Here is a 19,528-nt window from a genome sequence, read left to right on the forward strand (position 1 = left end):
TTCACGCTCACCCATTCCGCAGGGCATTAAGGTCACATTCAAGAGATTTGTTTCAATAGTCAGCTAAAGGACAATCCACTAAGAAGTTCCAGGCTGATATCAAACCGGAACGCTAGGAAAAGCATTTACCACTCGATCAGACTATAGACAATACGGTAGGCGAGTTTAATTCCCACAAAATGTAGATCAAACCACCAACGTTCTAAACTTATTATTATAATAACACCTTTTACTGAAGTTGCTAGATCTCAGCAGACCAAAATTAAGTTAATAGCTTAATAGGGAAGCGGGAGCCCTATATCCTATAGATTTAAATAGTCGCTGCTGGTGTTATTGCTAACGTACGAAACCTTATTTTGTCTGCTGGTTCTAGCTTTGCAACTGTGAGCAGACAACACAAACTAGTTTGAAAGTTGTAGCCTTAAAGTTACGCTCACGTCTTGTTTTCATCAGCGCACCACAATGGAAAACCGTTACTTTTGGATTACCGTATCCTTCCCACGCAGCCGCCACCACTCTTCTATGGCTCTTTTCTCCAAAATTTTAAAGCCTCTGAACGCGTCATTTGTGGGTTTTTTCAGCCAAGTCAGTGCGCGTCTTGGCTCGCTGGGGGTTCCCGGACAGCACCATTGCCATTGCCACTATCGCTGGCCATACGGTATAGTCCACCCAAAATAACGAAAGAGCTTGAAAGGCGAGTTGCGATAAAGGGTGTGTTGACCTTTAACAGGCCTGGTTGCTCCATGTCCCGCTTGCGCTCTTAATGTTGTGCCCACCACCACTTTGCCACCCACAGCAAACAGACATACCTTGGCCTGTTTCCAATTGCTCTTACACAGCTCCCTTAGTTCTGCTACCATAATTGAGGACCTGGAAGTGATACTGCGACAACTAGTAGCATTGCACCAACAATAAGAAGGAAAAGCCGGTGTAACTTAAATAAGAGACGATGACATCGTTTCCGCCCGATCGTGAACTTGTTATGATAATATAGCTCTTATTACGTCCCGTAAAGCTTTTAACAAGTTCCTGCTATGTTTTCGCGATCGCAAAAGGTGATAGAACAGCTGCTCTTATCGCAGAAAAGCATTGCTGTCCTTATTCTGTAGAGAGCCAAGCACAGCGAGAGAAGGCCGATACCTGCATGCATCGTGCGCAACAGCTTATTGTGTGCGCGTGTGCCCCAATCTACCTCCATGTAAGCGCGACGTGCACAGCGTCTCCCAAGCCTTTTGTTTGTCTAGTCTGCGCTAATAGCGCCATAGAGTACGGTACCAACGGAGTTCAACATTCAGATATTACGGGGCTGTAAGCACAGGGTTGCAACATCAGTAGCAGAGGCATCAGCGGCAGTGGCTGTGACGGTCGTAGCCATTTCATCTCCATCCCTGGACGCAAAATAGTAATATAATGGGATTAGAAATGGATTGCAAACACTTCTGTATAACTATTCGGGTTTGGCTGGAGGCTTTGGCGGTCAATCTTGGCTGGGTCGAGTGTGGAAAGCGAGCGTGGTGGAGTTGACTGATTTGTAGTGCATCACACAACATTGACTTGCAGGTTGACGGGTCCAATTGCGGTTAGATGTGGTAACTTTTTGTTTAGCTGGTTATAGTTTGGTACGGAACTCGAGAAGACTCTTTTTCTATATATGCATGCAGGAAAAATCTTCTTTGTCTAGCCACCCGCAGCCGGGTAGCGTAACTTGGTCTTAACAACACGTCACGGTACATACGGCAAGCAACCAGGCATTCTAAACACGTGAAGTACGTCAACTAAGCTTTTACGCTTGCATGACTGTATATTAGGTCTTCGCTACGAGTATCAATTTGGCGACCTAAAGCAAGTCCGAAGCCTATTTTATTTAGGGTCGATTGAGGCATTCTTATTATCGAAACAGAAAACAACTAAAAACTTCTGGACTATGATGGAATAAAGAAGCATTTATCAAACAATAGTAAATCGGATGTTACGTTGCTTCTTGCAAATGACTTAGGTCGCACTAACATACGGTACATCGTTTGCTACCGCTATGCTACGAACGGTAGAACCTTTTGACGTCGATATGCGCCTTCGGAGATCTATTTTAAAATTAAAAAAAAAAGTTTCGTATATTGCAGCCCTACGGATTGCTACGGGGTTTTCAAATAAATTTCATACGGTCGTTTTTATTGTTATTAATATATACGTGAAGGCACGGATTGAAGGCGTGGCCTACAGACATTTTTAGAGGCGACTTGTTAACAATGCTGTCCAATGATTTATGCCTGTTGGTGTTGGATACCTGGGGCTATCCAAACAATTTTGCTTGTAACATCGAACGAGTATACAGATTTCTCGATAACCTTTTAATGGGATGATTAGATTGACGTACAATGTATCTCTCGTACTAACCGTCGGACCCAAGGACTTTTGAATCTTTTTCGTTAACAACCTCTTGGCACTAATAAACTTTAACATATCAGCGGCATATTTTTTTTTTTTATAAGAAAACACAAATTTTAGATTTCGATTAGTTACGTATTCACCGTATATTGTACAACTGAAATTAGACGGCAGTTACTTCAATATGGACTTGTTTGGTTATAATTCATAATAGTAACCGGTTTTCTTGGCTGCATTGAAGGCGCTAGTAAACGGTACATTGTTTGGATGAGTTGTACGAGCAATGTTAAGTGATCATTTTTCCTGAAGTCTTGAGCCGAGTTTTCAATAGGCTCTCATTTCCATCCAGTCATATCTTACTTGATCGGCAGTTTTGTTTTCAATGCATATTTGTTCCGTGCTGTTTATACTAAGTGATTTTGGCATTATTAGGTTCGAGGTCCAACGAACTGGATTTTGTACTCTGGGCTATTCCGAGATTTCAGTGAACTGCTTTGAATAGAGCTTTGCCTTTGCAATCAGTGAAGTTTGTTGTCACTCCCTCAGCACGTTGGCACTTCAGTGTAATCTCTTCTTCTGCGTAGATTTCACAAACATGCAATAAAAATTCTAATGTCACACACTGTTTTCGCGCTTCCCCGTATATGCTCAATAATCAACTGTGAGAAGCTTCAGTATGGATCACCAACGAATCCGTCAAGAGCTAACTTCAGCATCTTGAAAACGCGAAGATGAAATAGTTTAGCGATCGCATAAATTTCGTAGCAGCGAGTAAGTAATTAAGAGCAATCGCCTGAACGCCTCGTGTGACGTAGTTAATAAAAATAGGTACAGCGGGGCATAGACAGAGCACGACAAACACTTTTAAAAAATACAATTTGTAGGGAAAATTGTCTTCTCAATCCGGGAGCATGATTCCTGCAATTCTAGCTAGCTTTGATATAGGGGAAGAGTCATTCCAAAAACCGCAGGTCCGTATCTACTATCTGAGCATAGGCAATTCGTCTTAAATGTAATTTTTGACGAAACCCGGCTTTTATCAAAAATTGCAATGGTGTCAGACAACCCCATTACTGCTGCGTTATCTACGAAGGCATCGTACAGGAATACTTGGCCAACGTTTTCATGTCCTTGAGAACTGATCCTGCTATTTTCCAAATCGTAACAATTTACGCGCAGAGAGTCAAAGTTTGTCGAAATCTTACGCCTTAGAATGGTACTCGCGTTCTTTTTACAAAGACTGGCAATGTTATTTTGCGTTATTACCCACATAAATCAGGTGACTCAATTTCGCAGTTGAATGAATAAAGATCATCTAGCGACAGTTTGAATGTTTTCACTTTTAGGTTAAAATTGATGTTACTTATCAAAAAAAAAAAAAAAAAAAAAAAACACGCGCAATGCTTGATCGAAAACCTACGGCTGTACGGACTTCTCCAACGTTATAGATGGCCGAATACGGCTATACGCGTATTGAAATTGGAGTTTCGCAAACAGTTAAGGTTTTTCTCGAACAGTAACTCTGTTTCCCGTTCGGATTTTGGTGAGGTGGTCGTCAACTATTAAAGACGAGCTTGATAACGAATTCGTTGTTATCACTCACGCCTGCTGACGCTTGCGATCGGCACAGACAAGGTTTGATTACGTCCATTAAAATTCTGTGCCTAATTTCCTCAGGTTAAAAGGTGGAATTAATCTTATGACGCCTAGCGCATTGAGTATAGTCTATCCTTAACGCAAGCAGACTTGTGCTTTGTCATTGTCTGTCGAGAGACCATCATGGATCAATGAAGCGAACGATTCATATACTGTATTTACTAAATTCAAAGCGACTCTGCTTAAGAGTAGGGAGCATTTTCTTCGACAAAATGGCCAATTAGATCGTTAGGTAGAGCGTTATCTACGGATGAGAATAAAGAGGCCTGTTGGTCCTTGCCATTCGGTGAGGCCATTAGCGGCGCACAGTAAAGCTGGAAAAGAGTGATGTACATAATAAGATGATTTGTGAAATAATACGTGGAATAGAACTTCCGACGATCTTCTGTCTGAAATGAATTTGCTTCAAATCGAATCCTTCTTTGTAAGATTTTTTAAAAAATTACTTTGAATTATAATGCGAATCGGCTGGTGTTTCTGTAGAATAAGAGGGACGTTTTATAAACATATCAACGTTCTAGCATTATATGATATTGGGAAATGATGACGTCTTATTCAATAGTACCTCAGTAGTGACTCTTAACACCTGACGCTGTAGGAGTCGTATTATTGATTTTGTAATAAAAAAATCCAACAATCCTTCATTTACGGAAAACGTAACAGCTTTATGCACGTACAAAGTCGATAAAGATGTGTAGGATAGATTACAGAGAATGCGAGAGGTGTGTCACTGTATCAAAGATGTGTTCTTAACGCTAACCGATCGGTGGATGTACGAAAGACACTTGTTTCCTTTATAATTTTACCAATCCATCACATCGTTGATAGGAAAATAAGACCAGAAGACTTTAGGTTTGTTATAGCTTTCCTTCGTGCCCATTACAAAGTATCGAACGCTTGAAAAAATCTAGAGCTAAAATTGATATATGTAAATGCATAGTACTCCATATTCTGCGTGTGTAACTGTCGGTAAATGACAATTAGACGTCTGAATAAATAGTGCGAATGATAAGATTGTCATTTGTATTAATATATGCTTCATCACCTTGTCCGAACTACGCTTGAGGGCCAAAACTTTTGATGGATATTGCAGTGTCATCGAGATGTCTCGAAGAAAGATTTGTTCAGCAAGATCGTGTGGTTTCACTCTGGAAAAATAGGCGCTATTTGATTTAAAATGGTGATCATTACATGTTGGCGCTATAGTAGGTATCATTACCGGAACTGCATAGCTTTGAAAACGTGGCCCCGCTACTTGGCCAACAGAACGCTATCTACCATCGTATAGTGAACCGAGATGTTGACGTGCTCTACTGCCGTAGATAATGGAAGTATGGTGTTCAAATGAATCTTCAGCCGCGGCGCATGTAAGAACGCCGCCTACTCTCATTGTTTCGTGTGTATTACTTTCTGCCGTTTAGCTACGCGTGTCCTACAAAAATAGTCCTTACACAAGAGTACGTTTTCGGCCGTGTGGTAAATAGTGGTTTAATGACATGAAAGTATTGACGCTAAACTGGCCGCGGATCGAGGATTCACCATGTCTCTGATGATCATTTCCTCGAAAATTGCTTGCTTCGTGGCGGCGTTCATGGCCTCTCGTTTAAACCTGGTTCATTGCGGTGTCGTTTAAAACGTACCTAGGCCCTGCGTGCAAGTGTGGTGTATCGTGGAATTTGCTTGGGTCTCGCTTCGCTACGACGTCTTGACGTTCTGGCTTGAGAACGACTATAAGAAGGCAGGGTTTTTGTCCTAAAGCGGAAAAAGGTCAGACTCAGCGTCTAAATGGACATTTCTCGATACAGAGTGATCAAGATTGGTTTCGCTACGCCCCTTTAATTTTTAGGCTCATCGGCGGAAACGCATGTACTCCTTACAAGAAAAATATTTCTCGTTGTCTAGTTCTGGCGCATAGAAACAGGTGCTTGCGATGACTGCTTTCTCTAATCTTTACATGAATTTAGACGTTCGCCACCCGCACCCCCACCGCCAAAATCGAAAGAATAGACAGCAACCCCTAAATAGGAAAACGCGACTGTGGAACGACTGCAAAGAACGGCGCACAAGGTGCATAACAACGACGGCGACGAGCTGTTGGTTCTTACGTCCTTCGTTCTGGCAAAGTGAAGACGGGGCAAGAACGGATACGCGCGCATCTAAGATCACAACGAGTGGAGGGGCTGCGATAACTCTAGCTCGATGCCGGTCGCTAGCGCCTGCCATAGAAGCAGCGCTGGAGGGAACGGGGAAACTGGAACAGGACGGCCATGGTTAAACTCTATAGAGAGGGTCGAAGGCTGGGGCTGGTTGGCTGGCCGGCCGGCCGAAAGCCGCGGAAGATAGCAGAGCGAAAGCGGGAGAGCACGAAATTTAATCATGATTTGTTCCATTTTTCTCGCTTAGGAGCAGCAAGCGCTGCCCCGCCCACATTCTAAGTAAGCTAGGAACACGCGAGAGGTCAGAAAAGGCGAGAAAGAAAGAGAGGGAAAGAGAAGGATGGGGTAAAAAAAATAAGGGAAAACGGACGAAGAATGTCGTAGAGGAAGTATAGCTCCCCTGCCATCGACTTGCCTTGCCCGATTTTTTTCGAACAAAAGGGCGCTGTTTTGTTCCCTCAAGCTGAGGCGGGCCGGCTTGCAGCCAAGAAAAAAGGGTGGGGGTGAAGGTAGCGACCGATTTATACACGTTTTATCCCGAACCAAAAAAGCTGTGCAACTTTTTCATTGTGACTCTTTCCTTTCTCTTATTTCCTCCAACTAGCAGCAACCATCGTCCTTCGGCCCGATTTTCCTCGTTGTTATCCGCTGTCTCGGTACTTTTCCACCATGCCCCACTGTTCTTGCCTGTCTTCACATAGAATCTCTTCAAATTCTTTACCACTCGTTCTGCTATTCTGTTTAGCCGAACGTTCTCCCTAAACTTCGCGCTGGGTGGGGTCTGTGAAGCTGTGCAGATCCGCTGGCACGCTAGCACCTCACTAGCAGGCTCGCGATCACAAATGGTTCATTTGAAAAATAGCCGCGCGAAAAGTCTTTCGCCGTCCGTGACGTCCTCTCCTTTGGTAAGGCGCCGAGCAAAGAGCTCCTTCCCCCGACTTAGGTAAGAATTTTGGTGTTTCGGCAGAAAAAAGTTACGAACAAATATGGCCCGATAGAAGTTCAGGCGTTTTTGTGAAACAGCCCGCTGATGTCCTTAGCTCGTCCGAAGGACCTACAGTGCACGGCTCCATTCCTCGCTTTCCGTTATGCGTAATGCTAGAGGGAGGAGCGTTAAGGTATGGAGGACGTGTAATCTTTTGTTTTATCACTCCACTCCATGCAATAGGGCGACCAACATGCAGAAAGGATGAAATAGTACGGCCGGAGACACAAAGTCTCAAGTCACCCAGCTGATTCTAGAGCTCGCTCGTACAATTACCACCCCAGTACGTCTATAGGCAAGATAATATGGTGGATAATACGTAATAGTAATAAGAACGTAATAATTAGCTTCTTCAATATGCCAGTGAATAGCAGTCACTCGTAGATTATGGTAGAAGGGTAAGAATATACATGAAGGTTGTGAATATTATAGCGTAGGAATCGAACAAGTTGTAGGCTGAACATTTTAGGTATATCGCATCGGTAGATCTTGTGCGGCAGTACGGCAGTATAATCGAAATAGCATAAATATTTCTAAAGTCAAAAAAACAAACTCTCTGAAGTTAACTCTTTAGAAATAATGACGATTACTTAGTAATTTCTCAAAGCCAGACCGGAAAATTGCAGACGTCCAAACGTATCCCAGTTAAATAATAAGTCTGGCAGTAGAATCTTTTTCTGCCGGAATAGATGACATAGCATTCTGTGATAGAAAGGCACAATCATAGTAATTTTATGTTACGTACTTTATGTATCTTAGGTTATTCATTCACGTGAACCTACCAGTACTAAACGGATTACTATATTAAATTAATACGAGCAAAAACCTTTTGAATAAGGGAGTAGCATTTGTTGTTTATGAAGATCTTTTAATTGGTCGCATTTCAGTGCAGGATAGCATTTTGTATTAGATTTGTTATTGTGTACGAGATATCTTTTTTGAGAAGAGTTGCTGTATCTGTCTCACTTTTTTGTTTCACGACACAGCCTCTACAGAGCCATCTGCTTTAGATATGCATAAATAATACTAATTTAATATTTACATAGAGATATAATTAAACAAAGATTAAATCGTCTCGCTAAGACAAGGAACTGGGCCCATTTGGTTTAGATGGCTCTGTCAGCCCAACCAGATGAAAATACGTTAGACAACAGTATGCATACACAAACGTACTTTAGCGTTTTACGAGCAACTTGATACGTTTCAAGTTTAATGCAGTTAGCTTGCAGTATCTCGAGCTTCACGGATAACTAGGATAATTAGCAATTGTCCTGGTAAGGGTTTAATAATAGCTTGCTGAATGATCGAAATCAAACACGCTGTTCCTTTTGCCTGAAGTCACTTGTAGACCACTGAGTTCCGATACATGTACTTGTTGTTTTTTTTTTACATAGACACGTATATGCTAAGTGTTCGACCCTAAAACACAAATGGGTAACGTTCACCAAAAGGCCCCCCCCCCCCCCCCACGCTACGTAACAGTGGTTGGAGGCATGACCTTATCGAATTTTTGATTTTGCCTTATAATGACAGCTCGCCATATATAATTAGATAATGCTAGCCGAAAACGGAACATTTGATTTACAGTATTGCTAGCATCTACCTATTCCTTAAAATGTGACCTTATTTAGGGCTCTTTTTTAACACTTTGGACGGCGCTCATCGCGGGCGCTGCCTATGGTTGTAAAATTCTGCCTTGCTAAACTGGAAACGCGCATTTGTAAACGTAAAAAAAATTACAATTAAGATGTACAAAAAAAAAAGATACAATTAAGATGTAACCTAAAAAAGATGGCCATATAAGGACCACTTTCTAGAACTGCTATCGGCGGTCGTTTCGGTCATTGACCTCGAACTGTGATCTCTGCTTTTTTAATGATGCCCAATTTAATTATATAAAAAAGCAAACTTAATGCCAAAAAGTACATTGCACAGTTTACTGTACTTTGCAGATTTAGAACAAAGCCCATATATAATACGTTTCTCTTTTGTTTGAACAGTACGTAGGCGAAAACCTTATTCAATATATACTATTACAAATAAGATCTCATGTCGATCAGGAGTGGGCCTTATGACAATGTTATAAAATCCAATCAATCAATGGTCGATAGGACATGGCGTTAAAATATTGGCTAATTTGGCACTGGTTAAGGAAAACAATTATACAGTTTGTCTACATCGACATATCGTTCCCTGACGGTTAGTCCGCGGAAATTTGTACCAGAGAGATGCGAACGGACGCATTAATGCTGTTACCAATATCTGCGTATCAGACTAACCGTATGCAACGTGTTAAACGTTGCGTAGACCTAGCGGACTTTGCTGGAAGAGATGATCCGTCAAAGGGTCGAGCGAACTTTCGTCGGTTTGGACGCTAACGTATCAATAGGATGCGATTATCAAAGTAAAGATTATCATGCGACTTGTAAGATACTACTGCGTTCAGTCTTCAAAATGCCAACTATTGTCGTATCTCACCGAATATAAAGGGTAAACTATCTATATTAGTCCTAAAACACTACATGATACCCTTTATAACGTACCACGTCCGCTATGAAACCCAAGACTACCATTCGAAAACATAATGGAGTCTACATCAACTTTTGACGTCATCTATTTTATCAGATCCACAAGCTATTGAACTCTGCTAACTTCCTGCCAAAATCGAATCCAAAAGAAAGGAGGCGGTTGCGGAATCCGTAAACCTTGAAGAATCTTAAATAAGGTCATCTGTTTACAGGCATCGAGGACTTCATTCGCCATTCGATCTATTGCGATCTACAATCTAAATTTATGCACATCTAATTACCATCTTATAATAGTTGTTTGCAGGAACTTATATTCAATTAATCTTGAATGAATAAGCTAGGATTTTTTTACCATTATCGCGAGGTTCTCATCAAACCTCTCGTGTATTTATTAGATAAGCGCGTATGTCTGAGTAGTTCAATATCTTCCGTGTCAGAGAACATATAGAAATTCTGTCAGGTACGATACTCACAGACGGAGCTAGTTCACCGTGTTGATCAGACTATGTCGACCTAGCGAGTGCTCTGAACTCAAGCTTTTCTTGGCATATATAGGCAAATCGTGTTATTCTTTGGGACAGAACTCGTGATGTCATTTTTTGCCCAACGGTGAACGATTCAGATAGACCAGTGTCTGACATGCGTGTACCATCCAGCTGTGTACTCGACACGATAGTTTAGATTGGCAAGTAGCAATATTAGCAGCATTATGAAAACGTAGACCTCTATCCATTTATCCTAGCTGGGAAATAAAACAGATTTGTATATGCACAAGTATTTGCGAATTCGGTATTGTTCCTGTAGCACATCTCGATAATTGAGTACGTTAGCCTCGAACATTTCCCGAAATTTTGCACAACGCCAAGTAAAAACAGAGTAACTGTTAATTCGTCATTATTAATCAGCCCCTAGTCGGAATTGCGTGGCCGCAATTCCCATCCCACGCTCCGGTTCTACGGTTACTTTCGCAGTCGAATTTCTATAGCAAAACAGAAATCCAGAGATAAAGGGCGAGCTTGTAACTTTTGTGCCCGCATCAATACCAGCGCTGACTGTGATGTATCAGTCCTGATGGGCAGACTTTGCTTCTTATTCCCTTCTATTTTGCCCTGTTCACTCACCTGTTACACAGCTAGTTCATCGGTGTTTGTAAACTAAGGCTAACGCCATCTTATAAGTGATCTAACCAGCAATCCATATCACGCCCTAGATACCTTGTGTTCGTCACGGATGCCACCATGAGAAGACACAGAACGTAAATGTCACCTTTTACCTATTATTTATTTTTCCTTCTTAGACTTGGCCATCGTTTTATTGGGTTAATTCACGTTCGTATATGACATATGTGGATACCATTTGAAATTCTATCACTCCCAACTAAAATCCACGCCTATTATCTTTTCTGTACCAGCAAAAGACTTCCGGTTTCCTTTAACTGTACATGTGCTCCCCATCTGCACAGCCATCTCTTGTGTTGATGATTCTCAATGTAGGCAAACACTGTCCATATTGTCAGCCTAAAAGTTAACCTATATTTGGCTTTCACCGTTATCCGAAGCCGGTACGGCTACGGTACAACTTCACAACAATCTTCTACATTCACTCTTTTACATCTGATGCTGATGCTTACATTCTCGAGGTAGATACGATAATGGACCATTCATAACAGCGGACATAATTTTAGTTTTAAAACGAGTAAAGCCTAACTTGCTTCGCTTCTAAAGGCATGAAATTGTTGAAGTTACCGTAAACGCGCATCGATATGTGGCTTTTGACAGTTCTAAATAAAGTGAACGAAATGCGATACAACATTTGTGGAGGTGGGGGGGTAACGTAACTATACCATTATCCTTTGTTTCAGTGTTTTATAGACGTTAGGCTGAAGCAAATCGAAACAGGTCATATTTTTAACGTCTACCAACCCTTTCGTGAAAGTCCTCATTTTCTACATACGAGGAATTTTGTTTGTCAAAATGCAGTTTTCAATTTGCTTTCGCATAATGACGATCCATCACTACTACGGTATGCACGTAAGAGTTATTACTCGGCACAGGGGTAAAGCGTATTTAATGCACCTTTTTTTTCTACTCCTTATTTACCCCGCGATTCTCCACGCGCAATGCGACGCGAACGCCGTCAACAAAATGCTGGCTTTCGTATGTCCTGCTTCTTGCTTAGTTCACTGGTTGCTGTTTGATAGAATATTATGTAGGTAAACGAAGCGTTTTGATAACAGTGCGATACTGCGTACGCGCCATTGATGTAAACTTTTTTTGTTATCTCATTGAACCGTTTCTATATATCGTTAATTATTTTTTCCTCGAATACAAACCGACTTCCTTTTTTATTTGGATTATAATTACTTTTTGGCAGGGTGAGTGAAGGGAGTTGTAACCGATCATATATTATACGTAGTGCTACTGCACAGGATATTTGCCGGACTGATATGTACATATTACATGTATTCCCTATATGCATATATCCTTTACGTGGCAAACGCTAACAATTGTTATGTGTTTCCTAAGAACGACAATCTACTGTTGTCAACTCTGCGGATAGCTATATATATAGATACAGTATATGTCCATATGTAGACCCCGAGATAATATGCTTATTTCTCCATCGCTTGACCATGGTGTCATCGAGACCAACAATATGCTGTTACCTTAATAATATCTATTTGGTGTAGTATTTAACACTGAAACATGTGTTAACATGATAGCGGGGAATGCGTTTGCTCTACCCTGCAAAGTTTCTAACTTCTTTCAGGCCATTTATTACTCATATCATTGGCATCGTTACTTTCGATTATTGGATCTCATAGTCGCGACGAGAAAAATAATCCACTGAAATGTGGGTCAAACCAGTTTGACCATCCGCAAAGAGACCTGTTTAAGTTTATACCTACGTATCGATTTAGCAAAGATAAATCTACGGTTAGTTTATCCAAGTATGGCGGAAACGTCAAGTTGAACCATTAAATTGTGAGCAGTCATTTACGAACTATATTTTTAGAAAAAAAAAAAGTATGGCTATCGATAAAAATGGTACAGTTTTTACGCTTATACCGTTGTCTGGCGGGACTATACATAGTTAAGGGGTATAAGAAACGACAGTTCTAGTACTCTAGTACGGGAAAGCAGACGAAAATAGGGGTTATTCTATGTTAGCTCTTAGCCTTTATCCGTCCCGTTCATATAGCGTCAATCTACGTATCATCTTTCTGAGAATTAAGAAGAAGGAACGGTTTATTAAAACATCTATGCACAAAAACATCACTTAAACACGATAGTAGATAGTAGTAAAAAAAATATAGGTGACATTGTTGGCTTTTAGCATTACAGTATCACGCCAACTGAGACACGCTCACAGCTGGTGGTCGTAGTTAGGCAGTCCGAACCAATTTACGATTTGCTTGTGAAGTTTGCATCCCAAGCTAGGATAACAGTAGTAGAACGTTCGAAAGGATGCAGGGAAGTGGCGGAATTTTGTGCTTTTTCTTTGCCGCCCTTTCTAACCTAGGCCAGGCCAGTGTCCTTTGATGACAACATGCCATGCCATGCCGCTTTTGCGACAATGGTTCATTTCGTCTCACTTGTCAAGCTCAGGTCTATTATCGGACTGTTCTGCACAAAGAGCCTGATTTCGGAAGTTCTTATTCGCAGCCGTGGAGTTCGTATAAAGAAAATCCAAATAAGGCTAATTTTTACCTAGAAAAAAAAAGTCACTTGTCTATTCATAAAACCCCGCTAGTTGCAACGGTAAGGGGTGTGTACTATTTCGTACGTAACATATGTGCTTGTGTTTTCTAGAAGTTCTAAAAAACTATTGGAAATAGCTAACGATTTTAGCACACCTATTTCCAATGTTGTTTCTCCTAAATCCATCATACCCCCAAGTAACAACAGTTCCACTTTTTGATCATTGAGAGACGTTGAAAAGCACAAGACAGTATCAATATAGAATTAATTGCCAATTAATTAAACAGAGTACCATACTAGGCATGACAATGGAAGCAATGTTAACGAACTTTACTCCATAATTCTAAGAGCTCTACATGGTTGTAGGTAGTTATATGTTATGTGCTCTTTAATTAAATTAATCTGAGTACGCACTTTTTCCTAGAACCTGTCGAACACAGTTTTTAATATGAAATTTTGCATGAAAATCACAAGGTCTTGCAAATCTTAAACCTAAATTCTCAAATGTCGCAATGGCTCAAATGTCTTGTCAAGAGGCGCTGAATCGAATACGAATACTTTTCGAGTAAAATGTATTTATGATAATTTTATCTTTTAAATTATTAATACATGAAACAGCCAACAGATCTTATAGGGAGACGCAGCTGGCAGAACAGGTATCGCGCAGAGCCGCTTGAACACGACAGACAATTGACAAAAACCTAAGATATCCATAATGTACTAGGCAATTACAAAAGCAGTGATAATAGAGACTGTCCCGGCACGCAAGAACTCTTTGTAGGTGTTCGCACCGACTAATACGGGCTTCAGGTAGTGGCTTCAGGGTCTGGATCAATGTCGTCTGGATGGGAAGCGTGTTGTAGATTAGATGATAACCGAAGCATCGATAGATATATCTCGATGCTTTTTAGCAAATGTGTAAACACTACAATACACAGAAACATGCGTTCTATTGATGTAAATCATTGTATCTGTTACAATGCTAGTGAACGGTTTTGAAGGTTGACTTATTTTGTTTCTCTTAGCAGATTTATTGCCTTTTATTTCTATTGTTTTTGGCTTTTCACATCTGCAATCTTGAAGCATTTTTACAAACTGTACCCTAAGTGTACATTACACACAACAAGCTCATTCTGTAATCTTCACTAGCAGATCTAATATTAGTATATTAAGACAGAATATCTAGGGGTTTATCTGTCACTTGAAACATACCCCAAAAAATGGAAAGGTTATAATGTTCGGATCTATGTTTACAACTACTTAGTCTGGACTGAGTTTCAGATGCTATATTAGATAATGGTGTTTGCTCCGTAGCTACTTCCCAAAAAATCAGTACGGGCTTCGGTTTCTCGAGATCTGCACCTTTGGGACGCATGGAGACTAGCTGTGATAATATGATTGTTCGTACATGATCTTAACACAATTAATAACTTATATTATGTGTTTTTACCTTTGATACTTCCTTACTTATCGTCCATTGAATCAAAGTATAAAACTAACACGTTTGGGATCTTCTTGAAAATACCTTTAGGTACGAACTGCCATTTTTGGACTACAAAAATATACCCTCTGTAGACATAGGGACACTCACAATCGGCTGAAAATGGCACGCAGCGTAGACGTTAGGTGTTGAATGAGATAAAGGAACTCTTTTATTGTTCACTTCACAACCGATTTGGAGTCAATCGATTCGTCCGATTTTGGGAAATGCGTTTTGTAGACCTTTCAGCCACCGAGTAGGGGATACGAGCCGCCGGACGACACGTCCTGCCATTGCTCTTCCCGAACATAGTGAGGAACCTAAAATGCTAGTACTTTTCTCTTTCAAAACCAGCAAGTGGGTGATAATAGTATACATGTTTGAAGTGCTAGAAAAAACGAGTCGTCAGGGGGCAGGCGCTGTAGCGTACGTGGTTGTCATAACCGCGATATATAACAAACTATCTGAGGAGGTTGGGGCTGGGCTAGGTCTATGAAAAGGAAATAGCCTTTAATACCTGCGAGCGGTCGCCGGACGTGGTGGACCTCCACATCGTATTGCCCTCTGAAGCACCGTATTGTCTAAGATCGAAAAGACCATAGCTTTATTCGATTACATTGCAAACCTGCATTTAATGTTGATTGTCCCATGAATATGCTAGCTTCGTCGTATAGAAAAGAAACACTATTCAACCATCATTAATGGCTGGGTGTTTCAAATAACGAACGATTTCCAAGGCCGTAACATCAGCAGCCGCTGCTTCTTTCTATTGATGATATCAGCATCATAGCGCTCACCACTAAGTGCAGACCCCTTTGGCATCTACGTCAGTAATCAATGCAGGCAGAGACGCAGCGGCTGAGCAAGTCGACAGAGCAATATATGAATAGTAAGAGAAGGGCATTTGGGTCTCCGTTAAAGGAAGAGGAACTGGTCCAATTTGTTCAAAAGTATGACATTTCTCATCACTGTTTTCGCCAAGCGAGATCTGGTTACCTCAGCAGTTACGTTTCCCTGTAACTGAAGCCCACTTCAACTTCACTCCGTTATTACAGAATACCGACCCAGTTTAGTTGGTATGGAGATTGGACGGCTGCCAGTCGTTAGCTAGCTGCGGGCTTATTTTTGCCTCTGTCCTACGGGGTTGTTGTTGCAGTGTCTCAACTTGACAGTAATTGCATATACGTGTGATGCACGAAAAATATTCGAGTCAATTCAGCTTCCCAGTTAATCGCTTATACGATTCAGTCAAGCGGTGTAGCAGGCCTCGTTGGTGGCAAAACTATAACATTACTGCGGCGAGTCTCAGGTGAGAGCGGTACTTACCAAGAAAGACTACCTAAGAGAAAATAGCTTTCTTTTCATTTTGAGCCCATCGACGATCCATGTCGTTACTTCGTCTTACTCGAGAGTTAGCCCTGCCGGGGTTCAACGACGGAACAGACGGTAGGTCGAACTTATGTGGATAGTCGAATTGCCTCATCGTCGGCGGAAACTATGGGCACTTACAGCCAGCATTACCGCCGCCAGCCACAGCAGTAGTATTAGTAGGGGGTAGCAGTAAGGCAGGGGAGCAATCTACGCTGGCGAAAGACGACGAGGGAGGGAAGAATACCCGTACGAGGATGTTACTTATTTCCAGGCTTTTTACAGAGTAGACTACATAAGGCTGACATAGAGAACACATACACAGACACACACGGCGGGTGCACACAAACGGATCATTTCGTTTGACTAACGCAGTTTGCAGTCGAAGACTGTGATGAGTAAAAAGAACTCTTGGTAGAAGCTAAGTAGAGGACGCACGAATGTCTGTAATAACCATAACGAAATACTTTTGTACATACATTGTAACTATACTATGTTTAAATGAACACAGACTGATCTGGTTCGTGGGAAAGGTGAGGTGACAATTTTGCAATTATGCCTGGTTTCGTAACGTGTGTGTTTGTGATGATTTTGTGTTTTCATTAACTCTAATTATCTCTGATGTGGATCTTTGTCTATTACTTCAAAGATTATCGGGTGTTTCGTAACTAGCTTGCTAGTGTTGTCTATATCTTATTATCATTGTTATTGTTATGGCAAGCGGAGTAATCATATCGGCGGGCATATTGCTATTAATCCGTTCCACGTTCTGTTTATTTATAGTTGTCTGGAAACTCTGAGGTACTGGAAGTAGCGGTAGCCGATATGCATATTGCTCAAGGGCATTATGAAGGCGCATCCAGAGATACATCTTAGCCGCTCAGGACAAGTAACCTTATATTTACGCTTAGCGAAAGTGGAATTGAGGCTTTGTAAGGAGAACATAATGATTTGATCACACCAACAAGTCTAGTGGATCTAGATATGGCAAGACATTTCTTTTGGATAATCCATAGCAGATGTTTAAATAATGCTAGAAAATTGCTTGCGCGACTGGAAGACATCGCAAATAGCTATCACCAGAAAAATCTTATTGACTAATTTCAAGATAAGTTTTAAAGACCCAATCAGTTTAGCTACATTCTGTCTTAACAATCTTAAGGATGACAGAAAGCAAAACACAATGGGCTTGCGCCCTATTATAGCCTTTTTTTTTATCTAGCCGCGATAAAAATGGCAAAACTATACGTGAACAAAAATTACAGTTAATTATACATGATTTCTTATCTTGCTTTCATGATAAGCTATCTGTTCTTTAAAATATGATAAGTTATTCTAGTTTTATATTAAGCAACTTTGTTTTTAGATCTTAAGGGTAGAGAAATGAATATAATGCTGCATTGACGCACTCAACCGCGTTACATTTTTTAATTTGACAGTAAATCCGATTTCGGTTGAATTTTTATTATGTTGCAATTATTCTACGTCAGCTTACCAGGTCACAAATGTCTCTGTTTCTTCGAGATCAGTAGAGTAGCAAACAAGAGGCAATTGCAAAAAACCGCCGGCGCTGTCAGTAGCGAACCTGAGCGATCATATCGTGTGGCAGACGTTAGTAGCCTCTGTTGGAATAGTATCATAGGCAACGCAAGAGCGGAGAAAGAAGTGTGGGAAAACGGGGAATCGGATACGTGTCGGGAATTCCGCAGGTACCCTGATCAAAACTTGTCGGCGCAATAGATAACGAGAGAAGCGACCGGTCCCTCTGCACTGTTATTACCACCGGTTGACCTTCCTAGGTACAAGGAGTACGCGGACCGCACAAGTGAGCGACGGCTACGACGTGCTCCACCTGAGTGATTTCGGTTTTATTCTTTTAGGGATATCCTTTGCGAATCATCGTACGACAGGAAAACTGGATTTTACGATTCGAGCTGCAATCGTAGCTGATCTACCGCAGTTTTACTCTCGGACGAGTAATAGGGTGTTTCAGTGTCAGAAAAGCATCACTTGTTACTTGTTACTAAATCGATATATGATATTTCCTTCAGGTAAGCGAGATTTCCTTGCATAGATTAATCGTTAAGTGTCTCACAAGAAGTACGAAGGGCATGGTTTTTAAAAAAACCAAGATCGAAGGAAACATGACATTGTCATATATTTGTGATCACACACCTGTATGATCTTGACATTTCGTATTCGAGAAATCGTTTGTTTTGAGTCAGTTGCAAAGAAGATCTGCATAGGGAACAATTTCGAATAACCAACTAAATGACAACCCATTATATTCACACGGCTTTCAGTTCCCTCAGTACAAATAAGCATTAGTTAATTTCCTGGTTATAATACTCGCCACCATACGATATGATCCGCTATGACCGCTATGATTAGCAAAGTGTCGATCTTGCTCAGCAACCTCCTCAACTAACATAGAAACAACTTAGCTGATGTATCTGCACGTTTTAAAGCGAGATGAGTAGGAGAGAGCAAGGGGGCAAATCAGGTACTTAAATAAGCTTGTCAGGTACACTAAAAAAAAACGTTTGTTCGTTGGGGGTACAACGAAAAGCGCCAGAGGGCAGACAGTTAAAGCATTTCGAACGAAAGCTCAAGATCGGAACAGTGTAGGGATATCTACTACCTCAAAGATAAAGAAATGTTTTTAGCAACGTTGCTTAACTTCTTTTTTAGACTCTCTAGCATACAGATTTCTGTTTTTGGTAAATGTTCCAGTATAATACTGAGAAATGATGAAGTCCTTCCAATATAATATTGCAGGTTGTTGAATTTCAACTAACAGGATTGTCCTGTACTTGATTTCTTCTAGATCTAGTGAGATCTTCTTTTTTCCCTATCATTCACGGAGTAGACTGAACTAAGTGTTCACTTGCAATTCCTCGAATTGTAGAACACGGGACGACAATTGCAATATCGTTGTAAGAAAGACAGACGAACACGTTCGTATTATATAGATTATCTAGTGCAATATTCAGTAGCATTGGTCTTTCCAAGAGACTTTTTATTTCTTATTTAGCACAACGTACTCCTAAAGAGCAGACAGACCGAACCTGCACTGTGATTTTCTTATAGCTTACGTTTATATAGATGATAACCACGAGCTTTGCTAGAAGACGCCCTGACCTACAAGATGCGGCGTATTCAAGGTTACCGTTTTCGGTAACCGCCAATACCATCCAATTGTTTACTTACATTTTGCTACTGCGCCATATTTGCTATATTGTTAATACAACTGAGCACATAAAATATGT

This window comes from Varroa jacobsoni, unplaced genomic scaffold (assembly GCF_002532875.2).
Source record: "Varroa jacobsoni isolate VJ856 unplaced genomic scaffold, vjacob_1.0 scaffold_1386, whole genome shotgun sequence".
Classification (NCBI taxonomy): Eukaryota; Metazoa; Arthropoda; class Arachnida; order Mesostigmata; family Varroidae; genus Varroa; species Varroa jacobsoni.